At 43.4% G+C, this 17,014-nt stretch overlaps 1 long non-coding RNA gene across 1 annotated transcript; it reads left to right on the forward strand.

Annotated features, from left to right (window-relative positions):
• Positions 1–2,522: 2,522 nt before the first annotated feature.
• LOC119383693 (uncharacterized) lies at positions 2,523–16,150 on the forward strand. Its single transcript, XR_005181712.1, has 3 exons — positions 2,523–2,644; positions 8,126–8,248; positions 15,961–16,150. It is a non-coding gene; the product is annotated as an uncharacterized LOC119383693 (long non-coding RNA).
• The last annotated feature ends 864 nt before the right edge of the window (positions 16,151–17,014 follow it).

Here is a 17,014-nt window from a genome sequence, read left to right on the forward strand (position 1 = left end):
ATATGTAGCGCTTGGCCTCAGTAGTCGAGGGTTTGTACCATGCTAAGGCCAGGCTGTGTCCATCGAGAGCGGCGTCTGTAAATGCGGCATTGGTGGTGTGCAGATTGTGTCGCTGAGAAAGCCGCTGTCTTGCCGCAGTGGCTCCGATTGGGAGTGGTGTGGGTGTCTTAGAGTGGCACAGGAAAGGAAAGTTAAGGGTGTTATCATGGGTTCCATACGGACTCGTCGGGTGTCCCAAACCAGGGTGCCTTGCCCCTGTATGGTGAGGTGTAAACGGCTGTGTAGAGATGTCTGCGCATTTCTGAGAATATCATCAATGGGTGGCATGGGCGTTAGGTTCTGCAGTTTTTGTATATTGGTAAACTTAGGGAGGCCCGTGATAGTCCGAAGGATGTGTCGGTGGAGAACTTGCAGTTTTTTCGGCTTTTTTGACAGTGATATGACGGTGCCTCCATATGTGATTTCACGAATAGCGATTGATCTGCTATGGTAGCGCAGGCTGATTGGCGTGTTCAGTCATATTTATTGGAGATGCGCTTTATTGTGTTCAGTAGCTTTGGCCATTGTTTTTTGAGCTCGGTGGTCCAAAGATGTCCCGTATTACAGCTGTGGATGGGAATACCATGAATTTTAATGTGCCCGTGTGTTGCTGTTACTTGATGTGGTCCTAGTGTTAATGTTATTGCCTGCTCTGTTGGAAGAGCAGGCAATACTTCTCTGCGTCTGCCATTGACGCAGAGAAGTTCAGTTTTCTCTGGCGCTAAAGTCAGTCCTATTTTTGGAATAAAATCTTCGAGTGTAATCAGAGCAGCTTGAAGTTCATTTGTCATAACCTGAATGGTCCTGCCGTAGCCCTGTGCTTCGGTCCAAATGGTTATATCATCCGCATATATGGTATAGCGGGCACCAGTGTTTGATTCCAGTTCGTGAGCTACAGTGAGCATGGCAACATTAAAAAGCAGAGGACCCAAAATAGAGCCCTGAGGAACTCTTCGATCGAGATAGTAAGTCGCAGGGGACGTATTACTATTGGCGCGAAGTCTTACTGGTCGTGCTTTTAGAAATCTTGCGATCCACTCAAGCGTTCTTTCGCTGGGATATATTCTTGCTAGATTCGATAGGATGTGGTCCTGTTTGACGTTGTCAAAGGCTTTTCGCATGTCGACTGCTAAAATATAATCTGGAGGTCTGCATCGTGAGTTTCGATTGAGTACCCTTCGAAGCAACCAGAGGTTGTCGTGCGTTCCCATGTTGGGCCTGAAACCGGCTTGAGACCGGTGCAATCCTGATGTGTGATATTCGATAAAGTTGGTTATCCTCGTATGTATCATCCTCTCAATGAGTTTACAGACGGTCGGTGTAAGCGATATGGGACGGAGATTGGCTATAATTGTAGGATCCTTGCCTGGTTTTGGTATAGGATTGATAATAGACAGGCGCGAATGTTCATGGACTATACCCTGAACATTTTCAGGGAGGACAGTTTCGGCTTCTTCTGACAGATTGCGTAGCATTTTCCAAGTGATGTTGCCATGCCCCGGTGCAGAATCACATGTGCCCCGTTTTACGGCTGCATGAAGCTCCCCCAGCGTGAAAGGAATGTCCATGTCTGCGTTTGTGAATTCAATCTTCGGCGTTTCGAGCGGAGAGGGCGCCCTAATGCTGGCATGAGGAAAAAATGCTTTTATGATTTCCTCTTCATGTTCGGCATTGCAAGTGTCTCGAGTGGAGAGGGTGCTTTGCTTTTACCAAGCATTTTGCGAAGAATCCCCCAAAGCTGCTTCATGCCCTTTATTTTCGTCAGTAAATGAACGCAGCGACACAATGTTTCAAGCAGCACCTCTCGATTGCAGGGCGTTACCTGCTCACGTATGCGTGATATGGTCATGCAGGCAACCGCCACAAAGAGTACTGAGGCCCAGTCTACAAACGATTTCCACAACTTTGGCAACCTGTGCACGTCTGTGGCTTAATCGGTATTTCGAATGTTGATAAACCATTCCACCTTTAATGCACTCCTGCAACGCAATATTTGCTGCCCGATTTCAGTCAGTGTCGCGCGTGCCAACACACTGTTAGAGTCATTCTTCATCGCAAGCAGCGCCCGAGCAGTAGCGCTTCAGCGAACGCGCGGGACACTAGGCGCGAGACGCCGTTTTGGCGCCACGCAACAGGTCAGACCGTGTTTTTTAGGTAGCGGCCGTGTTATTAAAATACTTCTACAATACTTTACTAGCGAACATGAAACGCTTCGACCGATTGCACTAAATGGAATTTTGAGATATTATTTTTGTTTAATTTGAGTGTAGCCGGCTTACATTTATTTTATCATCGTCTTCGTGATTTAGGTTGAAGACACCATGCGCAGCTTCGCAGCATTCGGCATTTCTTCTGTAACTCTTTCTTGACTTTGAGAATAAACAGCGTGTGATTGTTCTTGCATTACGACTGTTACTGCAGTATTTGAAAACATGGAAGGGCATCTGTGTGTGCACGTTTGTTATCCAGAGAATAAAAGAGCGGCGATGAATAGTATGCCTCCAGTGTTAGAACTAAGGCGTCGTATGCAGCAAAAGAGGGATGAAGCGCGCCGCATGTATCTCGATAGTACTTGTCTCAGGAGCCGCCCTATGGTGCGTCCATGGTAAGGGTGTAAAAGATTTTAAAACATAATCGTAGAATACTATAGGAATTTGTCAATGCGCGCTGTCTTTAATTTCGTCGGTGAATCCTCTAACTGTGCGTTGTATGGAATATAAGACCGAGTGTTGGAAGATTGCCCAGAGGCTGCTTCTTTTTCTAGCAAACACTAAGAATTATTATAAAAACCTATTTATTTGCTTGGTACCCGCAGCGCAAAGGGCATTAAAATGGGCTGATGGGTTTACGGTCACTTTAAGCTGATCAACTGCTATGCAATACGCGTAAGAAAAAAAAAGAAACGGTATGATCTGTGATAGCTACAGTAGATTCACAAGGGTAATTTATATAGGAAATATGCAATAGGTTTGCCATAGAACACTTGAATATTTAGTAACCTCAACACGGGTTAAAATGCGTGATCTGATACTGGAGTAGACACAAGGAACCGATAACAAGAATACCAGATAAAGTAGTTTAAAAAACTTCCCAAATACACATCGGTCATACAAAACGAGCAATTTTAAAGAAACAAAACTCATTTCAAAAAAGCAAAAAACATGTCATTGTTACGTTGACGACGACGACAGGTGTGTCCAGATAAGATCGAACACGAGGTCCCGGTCACCATTCCCGATTCTGATGAAATTTACTGTTGGTCTAGGCATTACACCCAGAACAATGGTTTCGCAGTTAGTTTTGCGAAAAAAAAAATTTGTTCGTCATAACGTAGTTCAGCGCAAAAAACAGGCAACAGACGATGCGCTGTGTCCTTGTCCTCTTACTCGTCTGTTGCCTGTTTTTTGCGCTGAACTACGTTATGACTGACTCGTTCCAACTCGCCCAACAAGCAACGTTGCTAAAATTTGTTCGCCTGAAAAAAAATATACAAATTTTGGCCGCAAAAAACGGTTTTCCGCCAATTTCGTGATTTCTGAATTTTGAGCGCACCTAGGGAAAAAACGGTGCACGTCTTCGTCACAATATTTATTCCCCTTAAATAACAAGTGATATACAATCTTACGAGTCTATTATTTTCCTTACTTGTCGAAGCACTTTTAAATAAAAAAATCACAAACTTGGCAAATCGCACAAAATACCTGTAATTCAGGAATTTATTGCTGCAAGCAAGTTAAAGTGAGGATAATACAAATTGGTACATATTAACTTTTATACTTTCGCTATATTTTAAAATAATGTGCGTGGTTTTATCGCGCTCCGTTTTATTTGTTAATTGGGCTGAAACGGAAGCGATTTACCAAAAACGCCGAACATTGAAAATGATTTTCTCAAAAAGGCCATTTTTAATTTTTTTTTTAATCCCATCTCATTGAATTCAAGGACGTCATCTACCATTGTGCAGAAAAAAACGTTGCATTATTTTGGTTGCTAACAAGTTATAGTGCGTCACATGTGACCATGCCAGCCTAGCGGTCGCGTCGTTCGTTATGGGCTGAAACTCGGATATAAGTTGCTAAAAATATTTGTACGTGACATAATCACAAATAAGCAGCTCCACACCAACAAATTCGCAGCCCGGTGTCATGGTTCAGCAAGCTTTGTCTTGCGATCAGCCGCTTGACAAACCCGCAGCAGCGGCCGCTCGATGCTGCGCGCACTCACATTACATGAGTGCCGCTTCGACGGCGGATGAGCTCCACTTGCGTGTGAAAACTACGCTAAGAGGACGAATGAGATAAGGAATGCATCACTGTGAAAGTTAAAGGCCGTTAAGTGCCAACATGGGACAAGGGTAGACTAAGAGAAGCTACGCCCCTAAAATAGCTCTGCGACGCGTGCCTGCCTCACCTGACTAACAACGCGTTCCCCGCTTACGCTCGCCCCCCAAAAATATCGGCCGGGCTACAAGGGAGACTCGACGCGCGTTGCGTTTTCTTCTATCCGGCCATTGTGTTGAATAACTCTTTACCATGCCGCGGGATGGTGACTTTAGCCGAAGTTCTGCGTCCACTCAGCGACGCTCTTATGGCTGTCATACCCCTTTTTTTTTATTACGCTCTCATCGTTAACAACTACGCTACCAGAACGGTTTGTTTAATCATTGATCGTGGACGTTAGTCGTCGCAATGAGGATGTACCACCATGCGTCAACGTAGGTGCATCCACGGTAAACGGTGCTATAGCTGCCAAACAGAAATGGACATTGTGCAAGCTCTCTTATATCAATGTACAGTAAACATTCAACAATTTCTTTAAGGAAACGTTTTACTTTCGTGTTGTACCTATTCCTATGACGGAAGAATGAACCATGTTTTTCACACTGCCGTCTGCTCACTCTACTCCCCAATCACAAGCGCGCAGACGCCAAGGAGACGCTGAGCAGACGACGCGGCACGTATGAATACATCGTAAGAGATTTTCACCTCTACAGTGCTGAAGAGAACTTCTAAGATGCAGTATAGGTTATGTACAATTTCAAGTTTATAAACGTCACGGACCGGTCCTACAATACACAAGCGCAATCAAGGACAGACCTCACGTGCGCCTTGTATAATATCTTACGTGTGGACTGACTGAGAGTTCCTGCGAACAAAGCCGATCATTTTACCCGCATTCCAATTTACGCAGTTAACCTGATTCTGCCACGATAATACTGTGGTATACGAAACACCTAGGTATACAAACTGTGTCACTTTGACAATTACAAGGCTGTTAAAGGTGTAGCAGAAACTTAAAGGTTCTTTATTTGAGTCAATGTCATATTGAAAGTTTTTGCTAGGTTTAGCTCGCCACTTCGACCGAGGTCTTGCTGAATCAGGCTGAGGTCGTCCGTACTGCAAGTCACCCTATAAACCACGCAGTCATCTGCAAGCAATCTCAACTGCAATGTGAAACCGTCGCCAAAATTGTTTATATACAATAAGAATAGCAAAGGACTAAGAACAGAGCCCTGAGGCACACCAGACGAAACTTACCGCGCGCGCGACTAAACCCAATTTACAACGATGAATTGCCGGCACAGTGTAAGATATTCTATCATGCATGAGATAATCTTCGGGTGAATTTTATACCTCAGCATCTTTTCTATGCGTAACGAGTGAGGTACCGTATTCAAAACTTCTGTGAAATCGAGGCAATGTATTGAACCGCAAGCCGTTTATCTTAAGCAGAAGCAATATCATTTGTCAATACCAATAATTGCGAAACAGAGAAAAAACATCTTACGAAAGTCATGATGACATGGCGTAATCACAGAATGGGTAATAAAGTGAGCTGTAATGCTCGTGAATAGAATGTGCTCCATTATGAAGGTGTAAGCCTTAGATGCCTCATCAAACGTGAAAATTCACCGGCGTCTCCCGTAGGCCGTATCGACACAGGTGATGCAAAGAAATCATGACGTGGTGATGTCCCCATATGACGTCATCATGACGTCACAGATTGCAAGAATTTGTGACGTCATCATGCAATCCCCTTGCTTTTTCAGCAATGGGACAACAATGGAGGCAGTGCGAAGCCAGCCGATGTGCCTCCGATCCTAGAGGCAGTGCAAAACCACGTTAAGTGCAAAACCCTTTCAGGAGGTGGCGGGACAGAATCAACACAACGACTGAGAAGAAAAAAAAAGATGGTTTTCGCCTTCGACTCGTTTTTTGAATGCATAATATTTAATTATTGGGGTTCAACGTCGCAAAACCACGATATGATTATCAGGGACGCCATAGCGGAGGGATCAAGAAATTTCGACGCCCTGGGGCTCTGTAAAGGGCACCTAAATGTCACCACACGAGCCTCAAGCATTTTTGCCTCCATAAAATATGTAGCCGCCGCAGCCACCATTCACTCCCGCGACCTGCGTGTCAAGAGTCGAGCTGACCCGAGGGTCGCGGGATCACCTTTGACTGTCTCTTAATCCGCCACGCACTTAACTTTCTCTTCACTTCGGCGTACACACCTCCACTCACCCATTCCACTAATTTGTTGTCCCATATTATTTATTTCTTTAAAATTCTTGCGTACTATTACCGAAACCTTATCTTCCCTCCTACGCAGACGGATAGGAACACTTGTTCCTACAAAGACCTTGATTTTTCTTCGCAGCCTACTGTACACATAGCGCGATAAAATTTGCTTGCTTGTGGACTTTATATCAAACATCAAGGCGACAGAAAATATTTTGCGTGTAGCATCTGTATAGTTGCTGCGACAATACAAGGAAAATATTGAAATATGAAAGTTCGCAAAAAAAGAATCACGATGTGAAGCATGAAGGTACATCTGTAAATGTTGGCTAAGGTGGTCACATTTATTCCATGTCAACTTACAACATGAAAATGCTTAAGCTGAATGCTTTTACAAATAGCGGTGCCATGACCCCTTGTTCCAGGTGCGGCGGGAGGCAAACGTATCAAAGCTATGGATGAATATCATTGGAAACGATTTCATCAGAACTGCGCTTTTCCTTCCGTCTCGCGTGCGCAATAAATATAAAAAAATTATTAGTGTTTTCGTACTAGAAAGATTTAAACCATGCACAAAGTGTTGTCACCGCGTTGCACTATTGCCGTCTCAGAAAGCGTACCATTTATTAAAGCTCGAATCGCGGAATTATGTACGCACGACCTAATATATGATGGTGTCAGATTTCCAAAATATTTTCGTACTACACCTACAACCGATCTTGAATGAAACACTGCTGCAGACGAGACAGCCACAGGAGTATAGTGGAGGAAGTGCTGAGAGCCTTTTGTCTGTGTCATTTCCAGCTCTATTTCACTTCCCGTCATGTACCGACTAGCTCACCAACGTTTACAAGTGTAACATATGTCCTGCTGGTAAAGTGATGTTTTCATGGCTCTTCCACTTATATTTGTTCATACAAGGTGCGGAGACCGCTTGTCAGACGACACCAAAGTTTTAGAAACATGACGGTTGCGCCATTCAAGTAGTCTGATCCAGGCAGATTCTAGACGTAGAAATAGCGTGCATTGCTGTTGAATTTTTCGTTGAGCTTATGTGCCAGAAGATGCCACTTCATTGATATTGAGGCAGATACCCTTCAGTAATTCACTTGACGTGTTGGTTAGAAACGTCCGACAATAGGCTTCCAAAGCAAAGTCTGGCGCCGCCACTGTTCTTATCGCAACTGGTGGCATCCACGGCCACAATACTGCCACCCTCGCTTCCAAGCACGCGCAGAGCTCTCGGATTGCATCTGTGGTGCGTCACAGCGTAACTATTGCTGACTAGCAGTGCTCTGGCCGAATAAGGAGCACATGCGCCCACGTGTCCTTGCCGCCGCCGCTGGCGAATCCGGCAACAAACCACCTTCGCGGGCAGCTTCTGCCCCCACTAACCTATAGCTTAGCCGCGCGAGCGTCACGCCCAAACATGAGCTTGGGTTCCCCATAACTACAAACGAATGCGCCTAAAATAAGGAAATCACTAAACACGTGAGCATCATGTCTTGCTTTTAGTACGGTGGGAAATTCTTAAAAACTGAAGACATGAAATTTCTTTGTAGCATTTACAGGAATGACGAAGTGTGACCAGCTGGGGTACGGATGCATATCATACTCAAATTGCCCATCACGGAAGTCTTTGGGTTCATATGGTTGTGGTGGTATGAGAATCTGCTGCCAGTTGGGTAAGATACAACCCCATTTTCTTTTTTTGCAACAGAAGCAAACATCGAAAATATCACATGCACACACTGAACGTGAATTCTTTCAACATCATTGATGGACCAGTGCGTATAAATTATTTTCCTTTGTTCTCGTGCATGTGTGTGATGCATGTACAGGGGCGAAAGAAAGAAATGCGAACAGCACGGCGCCTTAGTGATGCGTTCTAACTTGTTTTTATCGCACTCTTACGTTGGTGGCAATTGAAAACATGCCACAGTCGTTCTTAAATATGTCATGGATGACTCTATTATCTATCGCGATCCAAGTTACAACCGCTCGAAAAGAAACGCAAAAAGCAGAAGGCGTAGATTGTCCCCTCTTCACGTTTCTTTACATCGCGTTGACATGCATATTTATTCTGATGTAGGCTAAGGTGCCGCAAAAAAATTGAAGCACAGCATGTATTTCAATATGTTGCAGGGAAATTTCATGTTTTGCTCTCATCTTCTCATAACAATGTGACGCAGACAAGGTTTACCATTTAAAAATAGCTTTTAGAAGTTTTATAATATCTGTAATTTTACAGCGAAAGGTGTTATGACATCATTTCATCGACCGTTTTTGGCGCCGTAGTTGTCCGCGGCCACCGCCGGTGTCCGTAACCACTATCGCTCGAAATAAAAAAAAAACGAAATAAGAAAAAACATTCCAGGATCGAACGAGGTTCGAACCTGGGCCCTAGCTCTGCGCGGGAGCCCAGTATTCAACCTCTGTACCATGCCGGTGCTTCAAACTGCTTTGAAAAAAGGTCCTATACAGGTATCATGTCGGGAAGGAACCACATTAAGGTATGCAATATAACGGAGTAGAGGAGTAAAACAAGCACCAAGCGTCGCGCAACGCGAATTCTGTAACCAGGCGCCACACAATGCCAATTGCGCAAAAAGTAGGTTGTTGAATGCTTCCAACCCATTACAAAGGGCTCCGCCATATTTCTTCATCGTCATCAGGCAGAGCATCAACAAAATGCGCATAATGTCTTAGATGCGTTTAGGAGCTACCACGGCTCTCCGTAGAATGACGAAAAATGACATATTGCCTGCATCCGTACTTCTCAAAAATTGCAATGATTTATATAGCGTAGTGGATTCCTCGCAAGTGCCCTTGTATTGGTTGCCAAGGAAGTCCAGCCCATAAGCGCATGATCCATTTCCTCAGGGTCTCAATAAAGTTCTTCGCACCCCCCCCCCTCTCTCTCCCACGTTAACATATGTTATACAGCATGACGGGAGAGGGAAATAGCGACCGGGCGTCACCCAATTCAATTTAATAACTGGTGGGCCGTTTAAAGCTTCTAACCCATTACAAAGGGCTCAGCCATAATTCTTCATCGTCATCGGTCGTCGCGTCAACAAAGTGCACATAATGCCTTACGGACGTGTAGCTGGCACCTCGCTTCTCCGCAGAATGACGAATAATGGCTTGGTAGGTGCTTCCCAACTTCACAAAAATTGTGAATCATGGCGTAGTGGGTACATTGCTAGTGTACTTGAATTGGCAGTCCCAAGAGAGCTTACAACGGGCTCTAGAAACGCCGTTCTTCCAGCTTTCGCTATGACTGTGCTGCGGTTTCAGCGCAGGCCTGGTGTTTTTTAAATTCCGAAAATGGAAAACATGTGTTATTGAAACATAGAGCCTATTTATATTTCATAATAATTTACTTTTGGAGATGATCATAAACAAGCCAAGTGCATTCCCAATTAAAATTGCGCAGATACAGAAAGAAGCTTCACATTCTAACAAAAGCTTCCGGAGGATGTGTGCCTGATAATGTAAGAATGACGAATTACCACAGCTGATGATCTTATCCTGCTTAATAGCATCATAGCAAATTGCATTGCTCGTATAATTGAGTCATTATTGCGCCTTTAGTTGCGACACAACAGCAGGCGAAGAATTAAGGACAGGTACATGCGCTCTTTCCTATCATGAATTCTTCTTGCGTTGCAATGAAATCACTTTGCTCAATAATAGCAGTAGTCAGCAACACATACGCAGAGAAACACTTAGCGGCGGTGCGTAATAGACCTATGGCGAAATACAGCCACACTGAGTCGTCGCGTCCAGTACCCTGTCAGATCGTGGTTTTCGGACGTTAAACCCCAGATATTATTATTATTATCCAGTACCCTGCCTGCTTAGAGGGCTAGAGTCGCGATGGTTACTTGAGCACTGGGATGGGGCGATACTGTGAGGCACTAGGTACGAGTGTGTGAACCGGCTCCAGTGCGTTATAACCGCGGTAGCTGTCTGTCATACATAAATATGCGAGGAAAGGAAGTGATACGAAAAGTATTAGTACAATAAATTAGCTCCTCGTCCATAGTTCGCGCGCCAGAGAAGTAAGAAATAAAACTAAATAAATTTTCTTTCCGGACCTGGCATTTGAACGCGGACCCCAGGTTTGAAATCGACTGCCTTGCCCTATAGACCACGTGCGCATGCTTGCCCAATGTGAAGGGAACAGAAGCATGTAAATGCGTTCGACCGAAGATGCATAAAAAATTAAGCCAGTTCAACGCCTCTGCAATCTGAGTAAAAAGCGGAGCTGGCAAGAAATGACCACCCGCTGGCGAACGCAGATTGAATTGTTTCCTGATATCATTTATTTATTTATTTATTTATTTATTTATTTATTTATTTATAAATTATATAATTATTTATTTATTTACACCCTCAGGGCCTACAAGAAGCATAGGGGGAAGGAGCAAGCATACATCAATACATACAAAAAATAGGTATAACACAAACAAAGGGAAAAGAATACCAGTATTATATCAAAATGAAAATATAATAGTGTAGGTAAACGAGCCGAATGGTAGCGAAGCAAAATATATTTAAACAAGAACTGGAAAATAAAGAAATTTAGCCAGGTTGGCTACTGGTGCCAAGCCTGAAAAAAGTGTGGAGCTGGGCACCCTTCTTTGTTTCTCTTCGGTTTTCTTTCTTTCTTACTCTCTTTCGTTCTCTTTATTCCTGTTTTCCTTGCTATTGTTTCCATTTCTTTATATCTATTTCTATTTCTCGCTTGCTTCCTCTTTCTTCCTGTTTTTATACGTCGTTTTGCTTGCGTTACGCCAAGCGATAGCATACGGCAGCCCGGGCTCCGAACGCGCTCCGCACTTGGTATCATCATCAAAGCGTTCAAAGAACAAGAGGAAGAATACTGCTCGCTGGCGCGAGCGCGCGCTCAATATGGTACAGATGGCTATGCTATGAGTGGTTGTGCCAGCGTTACGCCAAGCTATATGAGACGACGACAGCACACGGAAGCACACGACGGCCCGGGCTCCTATAATGTTACGTACTTAAAACAAGGCTGTAATAACCATGAATTTCAGTGCATACTAAACATACGAATCGAATGATGTACTTCCGTACATAAATACAGATAAAAAAATGATGACACAAGAAGAGGAACGAAGAACATAATTATATGGGATCAAAGAATTACAAGAAATTGAGCACGATAGTAACAAGGAAAAATGCACTTCAATATCGAGTAAGAAGAAAAAAAGACTTAAGATAGCAATTAAGTAAGTGGCAATCAAACAATGAATGACAAATGCGGTAGTGATGCAGCTTGATGCAGGTTTCGCTTGGGCGTCCGCTTCTGTTGAGGGACGTGCTGGGTTTGATCCCCAGTGCCGGCAGCCCACCCAGATGTTTGAAATGGGTACAGGCCGGCTTCGTAGTGGTGTTATAGTGCCGCTGTGGTGCGGAGCTTAAGACGCTTGGAGGATTCCTAACCCGCTACACGGGACCAAGGGTTGATGCAGGTTTATAATGCGTTTGTCAGCGGCCTGCGAAAACAAACTGTGCCTGCCTGTGATAGCGATTAGTGGCGCAGCTAGGTGATTCCATTCGTGACACGTTCTCCGTAATAATAAATAAGAGTGGGAGACTACGCTGTAAAGGTACATGAACTTTGATGCGGTGATTAACACTTGAGAAATATCAATCAATCAATCAATCAATCAATCAATCAATCAATCAATCAGTCAGTCAAATCCTAATTTCCAACTAGAGTTGGGGTCTCTCAGGCGAAAATCGGTTAAAAACCACTTGAAAGTGTTTCAGGGCCCTCGTACATGGCAGCAGTTTCAAATCGGGCCTTTCACAAGTACAGTAATAGCAGAGAGGAAAAAAAGAAAGAAAGAAGTAAAGAAAAAAAAAACTACATGGAAAGAAGAATTTGGAGGATGTTGTACAAATATATGAATAGAACAAATAGACAAAGAACAAATGAATTAACTATATATGTACACTCATAAATACAACGACCAATAATAAAAATAAGCCTGATAGAAACAAAGAACTCGATACGCGAAAGAATAGTGATTTCATTCACATAGGGTGCTGATGTAATATAAGGGGGCTTGAGCTCATGGATATGAAGTACGTCTTGTGAAACAGGGAAATACGAGATGACTTCCAACGCGGAGAAAGGAGGAGGGTGTCAATTGTTAATTTCATATTAGTGACGATAGCAGTTCGATGGTAATTGATATAAATGAATCGGGCAGCTCGATATCGCTGATTTTGGAATATACTTTTAGAGTAGCATAGCCAGGATCCCATATCGAGCATGCGTATTCAACGTTAGATCTAACGTAAATGATATAGTGTTGTTTTCGATTTGCTGGAGCTAAAGAAAAGTTTCGTTAGAGATAATCATTCATGCTCTTAGCTGCCGACGTTATTTATTCGATGCGTCGTTTGATAAAATATTGTTAGTAATAGGCACACCGAGCTACTCATCAGAGAGTACCTGATCATGGAGAGTATTGTCAAGTAAGTAAGGATGAAATCCAGCATAACGATCCGCGTCTTACGTTTCATGAAGTCACCTCTCACTATCGGCTTAGTAGAAGGGCCTATCCTCTTCCTCACCCGAAATTAGATAGGTCTCAGTCAATTACACTTAGAATGCTCCAGACGGGCTCGTTCCCCTCCCGCGACTTTCTCAGTCGTATCTCCACAGACGTTGACTCAAGCTGTCCGGACTGTAATGAGAGTTATTGTTCCTTAGCGCACATGCTTTGGCGATGCCCCGCGTTACCTAACGGCCCTCTATCCAGCGAAGCCGACTGGGAAGAGGCACTCCGGAGCCCATCGCTCCAGGCACAAATCCAGGCAATCCAGAGGGCCCAAGAAAGGGCGGAACATCACGGTGTCCCAGCCCCGACTTGGACGCGGCCAGCGGCTTCCGCGGGTCCCCGATAGGGGTTCCCGCGAAAGCTCCTCAGGATCAAATAAAGTTCACTGTCTGTCTGTCTGTCTTTCTATTTAGACGTACTTAGTTACATTAGCCAGAGTTTACACAATGCTGAAGTGGTATTTCGATCACGCTGGTGCGTAGACGTATCAATAAAGCTTTCAATCTTGTGCTACGAAACACACCAATGAAATTTGCAATTTAGTTAGGAAGGTCATTGATGTATACTAAAAAAGTAAGGGTGCTAAAACAGAGACTTGAGCTACGCCTGAGCTAACCGGCACTTGAGAAGAGTCATTATCAATAGCGCTCACATATTGTGTACGGTTAGAAAGAAACTTCTCAAATCCAATTAAAGACCAAGGTATGAATGTTTACCTGCTTAGTTTTAGCAAGAGTAAGTGGTGGTGAACTCTCTCTGAAGAATTGGAAAAATATCAAAATATACACTCAACCATGAAGCCGGTGTCTAGAAATGTATGGAGATCATTTGGAAATGTTAGTGATTCCGTTTCCTATGAGAAGGACGAATGGAGCCTTTTCTGACTATTACAAAACAAATAAAACATTACATGCCCTCTTCATTAACGGCGACTATGTTTTTTAGCATCTGCAGGCCTTGTGGAACTTTTATATCCATAAATGACACCGTTACAGTGTCCCGAATGTGAAGGATACATTTTTTTACTATTCAATGGTGTTATCTTCTCATTAGCTTTTCGTTTGAACCTGTGATACCTGAACAACCTTTTTCTTAACGCTTGCGTTCACAGAATTCAATAAAGTAAAACACAATTATAGTAGTTTGCAATATGTTGAGAACACCGGACATTTCTCCTGACGATGACCGTGGCGTTACCTCTGAAACACCGGAAAGAAGCGCAGCTGCGGTTGATGGTGCGCATTAAAACCTGTCAAGAGTAACGGAGATTGACGGTGGAAGGCGGCAGGGGGATTCCGCATAACATATTTGCAATATTATGTGTGTGCTTCCAGTTGTGGACAAATTCGCATTTAGATTGCCAGTTGCTAGCTTCCTGGTTAGCTCAATGGGTAGAGCGACCTCACCGGAAATGTGTTGGCCCCGGGTTTAATCCCGAGACCAGGAAGACTTTTTCGGCAAATAAGGAGCTTTATTTCTGTGAAATCTGTATGGACGGATTTCCTTGTGTGGCTTCGTGGTACGAACGGGTGGTCGTCAATCTCCGTTTCTTATTCCTTCCGCCACCCTGTGGGATTCCGTAGAACTGGCTAGTAAAACCTGTCACATGGCTGGTTGACGAGGGCACGCTTGGTCTCTCAAAAGTTCACCAGCAACAACGGCATTACAGTTTCACTGCTATAGCGGTAAGCTTGGCATGAGGAAGTTCTGGAGTACATTTCAGCGCGTGCGTCAAGTCGAAGATGTACTTCCTTGAACACACTTAGTTATATCATTTACTATATAGCTTGAAGCCTTGATTGTACTCAGTTATTTCATTTGCCATAAATGTACGTATAAAAGTGTTAGAGATGTGACCATTCATGTGAGGAAGTCTGTATATATTTTCAATACAGCACACCGGTGCCTACATTGCTATTCCACTCCTTTATTCTACATGTGCTTTGCAATGATACGTGTTCTTTATGTTATACATTTTCGATGTCTTGTTGCATTTTTTGCGTAATCTTTCTTCTAGTTCTTAATAATCTTAGTGTAATTTTGCATTTTGTTTTTTTCCAATGAAGTTACCTTGTGTGGTGAATGTGCAGCGTGGTGCTCGAGGCCTAGTCTGGTGATTCTTAGCGTCGCTTTTAGTATCTTCCACCACGACAATCATGTATTGCAAAAAAAAAATTAATTTGTTTTTTTGACCATGCAGTAGTAGCCGCCATACCATGCAGTATGCAGTGGCAGTTTGCATTGTACGCGAGATTTCTCACACTTCATTGGGAAGATTCGAAAGCGATTAGCAAAACAGTGAGCCGAGAGCAAAACAAGGTTTATATTTGTGTTGGCTTCACTCTCTACGAGCACTATTTTCTACTTGATAATTATTGTAGCGCTCGTGTAACTGTGCATCGTACGGCCGAGGATAATCGGCTCTTATACGTAATATCACCCGTTCATCATAATCAGTGAAGCCATGTAGTACCAATTAGTAAGGAGGCAAGCGAGAACGTGGAAAAATGAGCAAATTCGCTTTACTAAGCGAATAGATGCGCATTGGGCTTACAGGCCCGAATGTGAACGGAACAACATAAAGGAGTTAAGAAGTACATTATAGGAATCTCATACGAAACAAATAGGCGTTATTTCTGTCGATAGAAACTTTACGCTCACAAATCGATTCTAGCTGATCTAAAAAAGATAGTGATACTACGCGTTTTTATGCATTTTCGTTTTCGCAAAATGAGTAATAGAGTGATCGTATATGGAATCAATCAATGACATTTCTTAACTTTGTTATGTAGCCACGCTCAACAAATGCCAATATAAGGGAGGCACGTGCCAAAGAACCTGCAATAAGACGGTGAATCCATATGGGAATTGTGGCTGGAAGGGCTACCAGTGCTGCCTTCCTATTTGACAATCGCGCCATTGTAGTACAAAAACCCAATATGTCTTGCTTAAAGGATAAAGATGAAATAAAGCCTTCGCCACACAGTCTGTCTTGTTCTTGTAAGCATCTGTGCGTTTACTTTTGGTCGTATCGATCACCAGGTATAGTTTATTTCTGCGCTTTTAAACATCTCAAATCCCAAGTGGTCACTTCCGATGATAAGAATAAACTTAACAAAATAACAGGCTATACACCAATTATGGTGACAAACGTACATTATAACGTTTCAATGAAGTTACTGGCGAGGCGTCCACAAGATGTTATTTGTGACATCGTGGGACCGCATCAGACCTGTGGGATAACAGGGAGCGTCAATATTTACAAATATCCACGTGGCTTGCAGCATACTTAGAACTTGTGATGCAGATTCCAGAAACGTCGCTATGTTGCAAATTGACTTAGAGAAGGCATTTGATAGAGTATGTCAGAATTTCCTCTTTTCTATTCTTGAGTATGTTGGAGCTGGCTCTTTAATAACAGAAGGAGTTAAGATGGCATACGACAACCGTACAACTAACCTATATTGAGACTCCATGTAAAAAGGTTAATGGTAGCACAGGTGCGTGCGACTTCAGCCTAGAAAGGTGTAAAGTGCGTTTATTGGATTACAGAATGACATTGTTGTCATAGCGAAACACTTCGCGTAATCTGCTCTCCAACTCGGTAAAACAGCAATTCACTCGTCTCGAAATCATGTCACAGTTCCTTACCGCCATGCGGTTTCTTCAGATGATATGAAGGCCGTGGAGATAGAACATGTCGTAAGGCACAGTGTCTGACCTGTAGCTAAATGACGAATACCGTGTGGCGTGAGTGGTAATTCTCTTTAAGTGTTCTTTACCTAACATCCCAAAAGAAGGCCGTAATCCGACAGCCCATAAAAACATGTTCTGTGCATTCAGGTT

The sequence above is a fragment of the Rhipicephalus sanguineus genome, chromosome 2 (genome assembly GCF_013339695.2).
Source record: "Rhipicephalus sanguineus isolate Rsan-2018 chromosome 2, BIME_Rsan_1.4, whole genome shotgun sequence".
Lineage (NCBI taxonomy): Eukaryota > Metazoa > Arthropoda > Arachnida > Ixodida > Ixodidae > Rhipicephalus > Rhipicephalus sanguineus.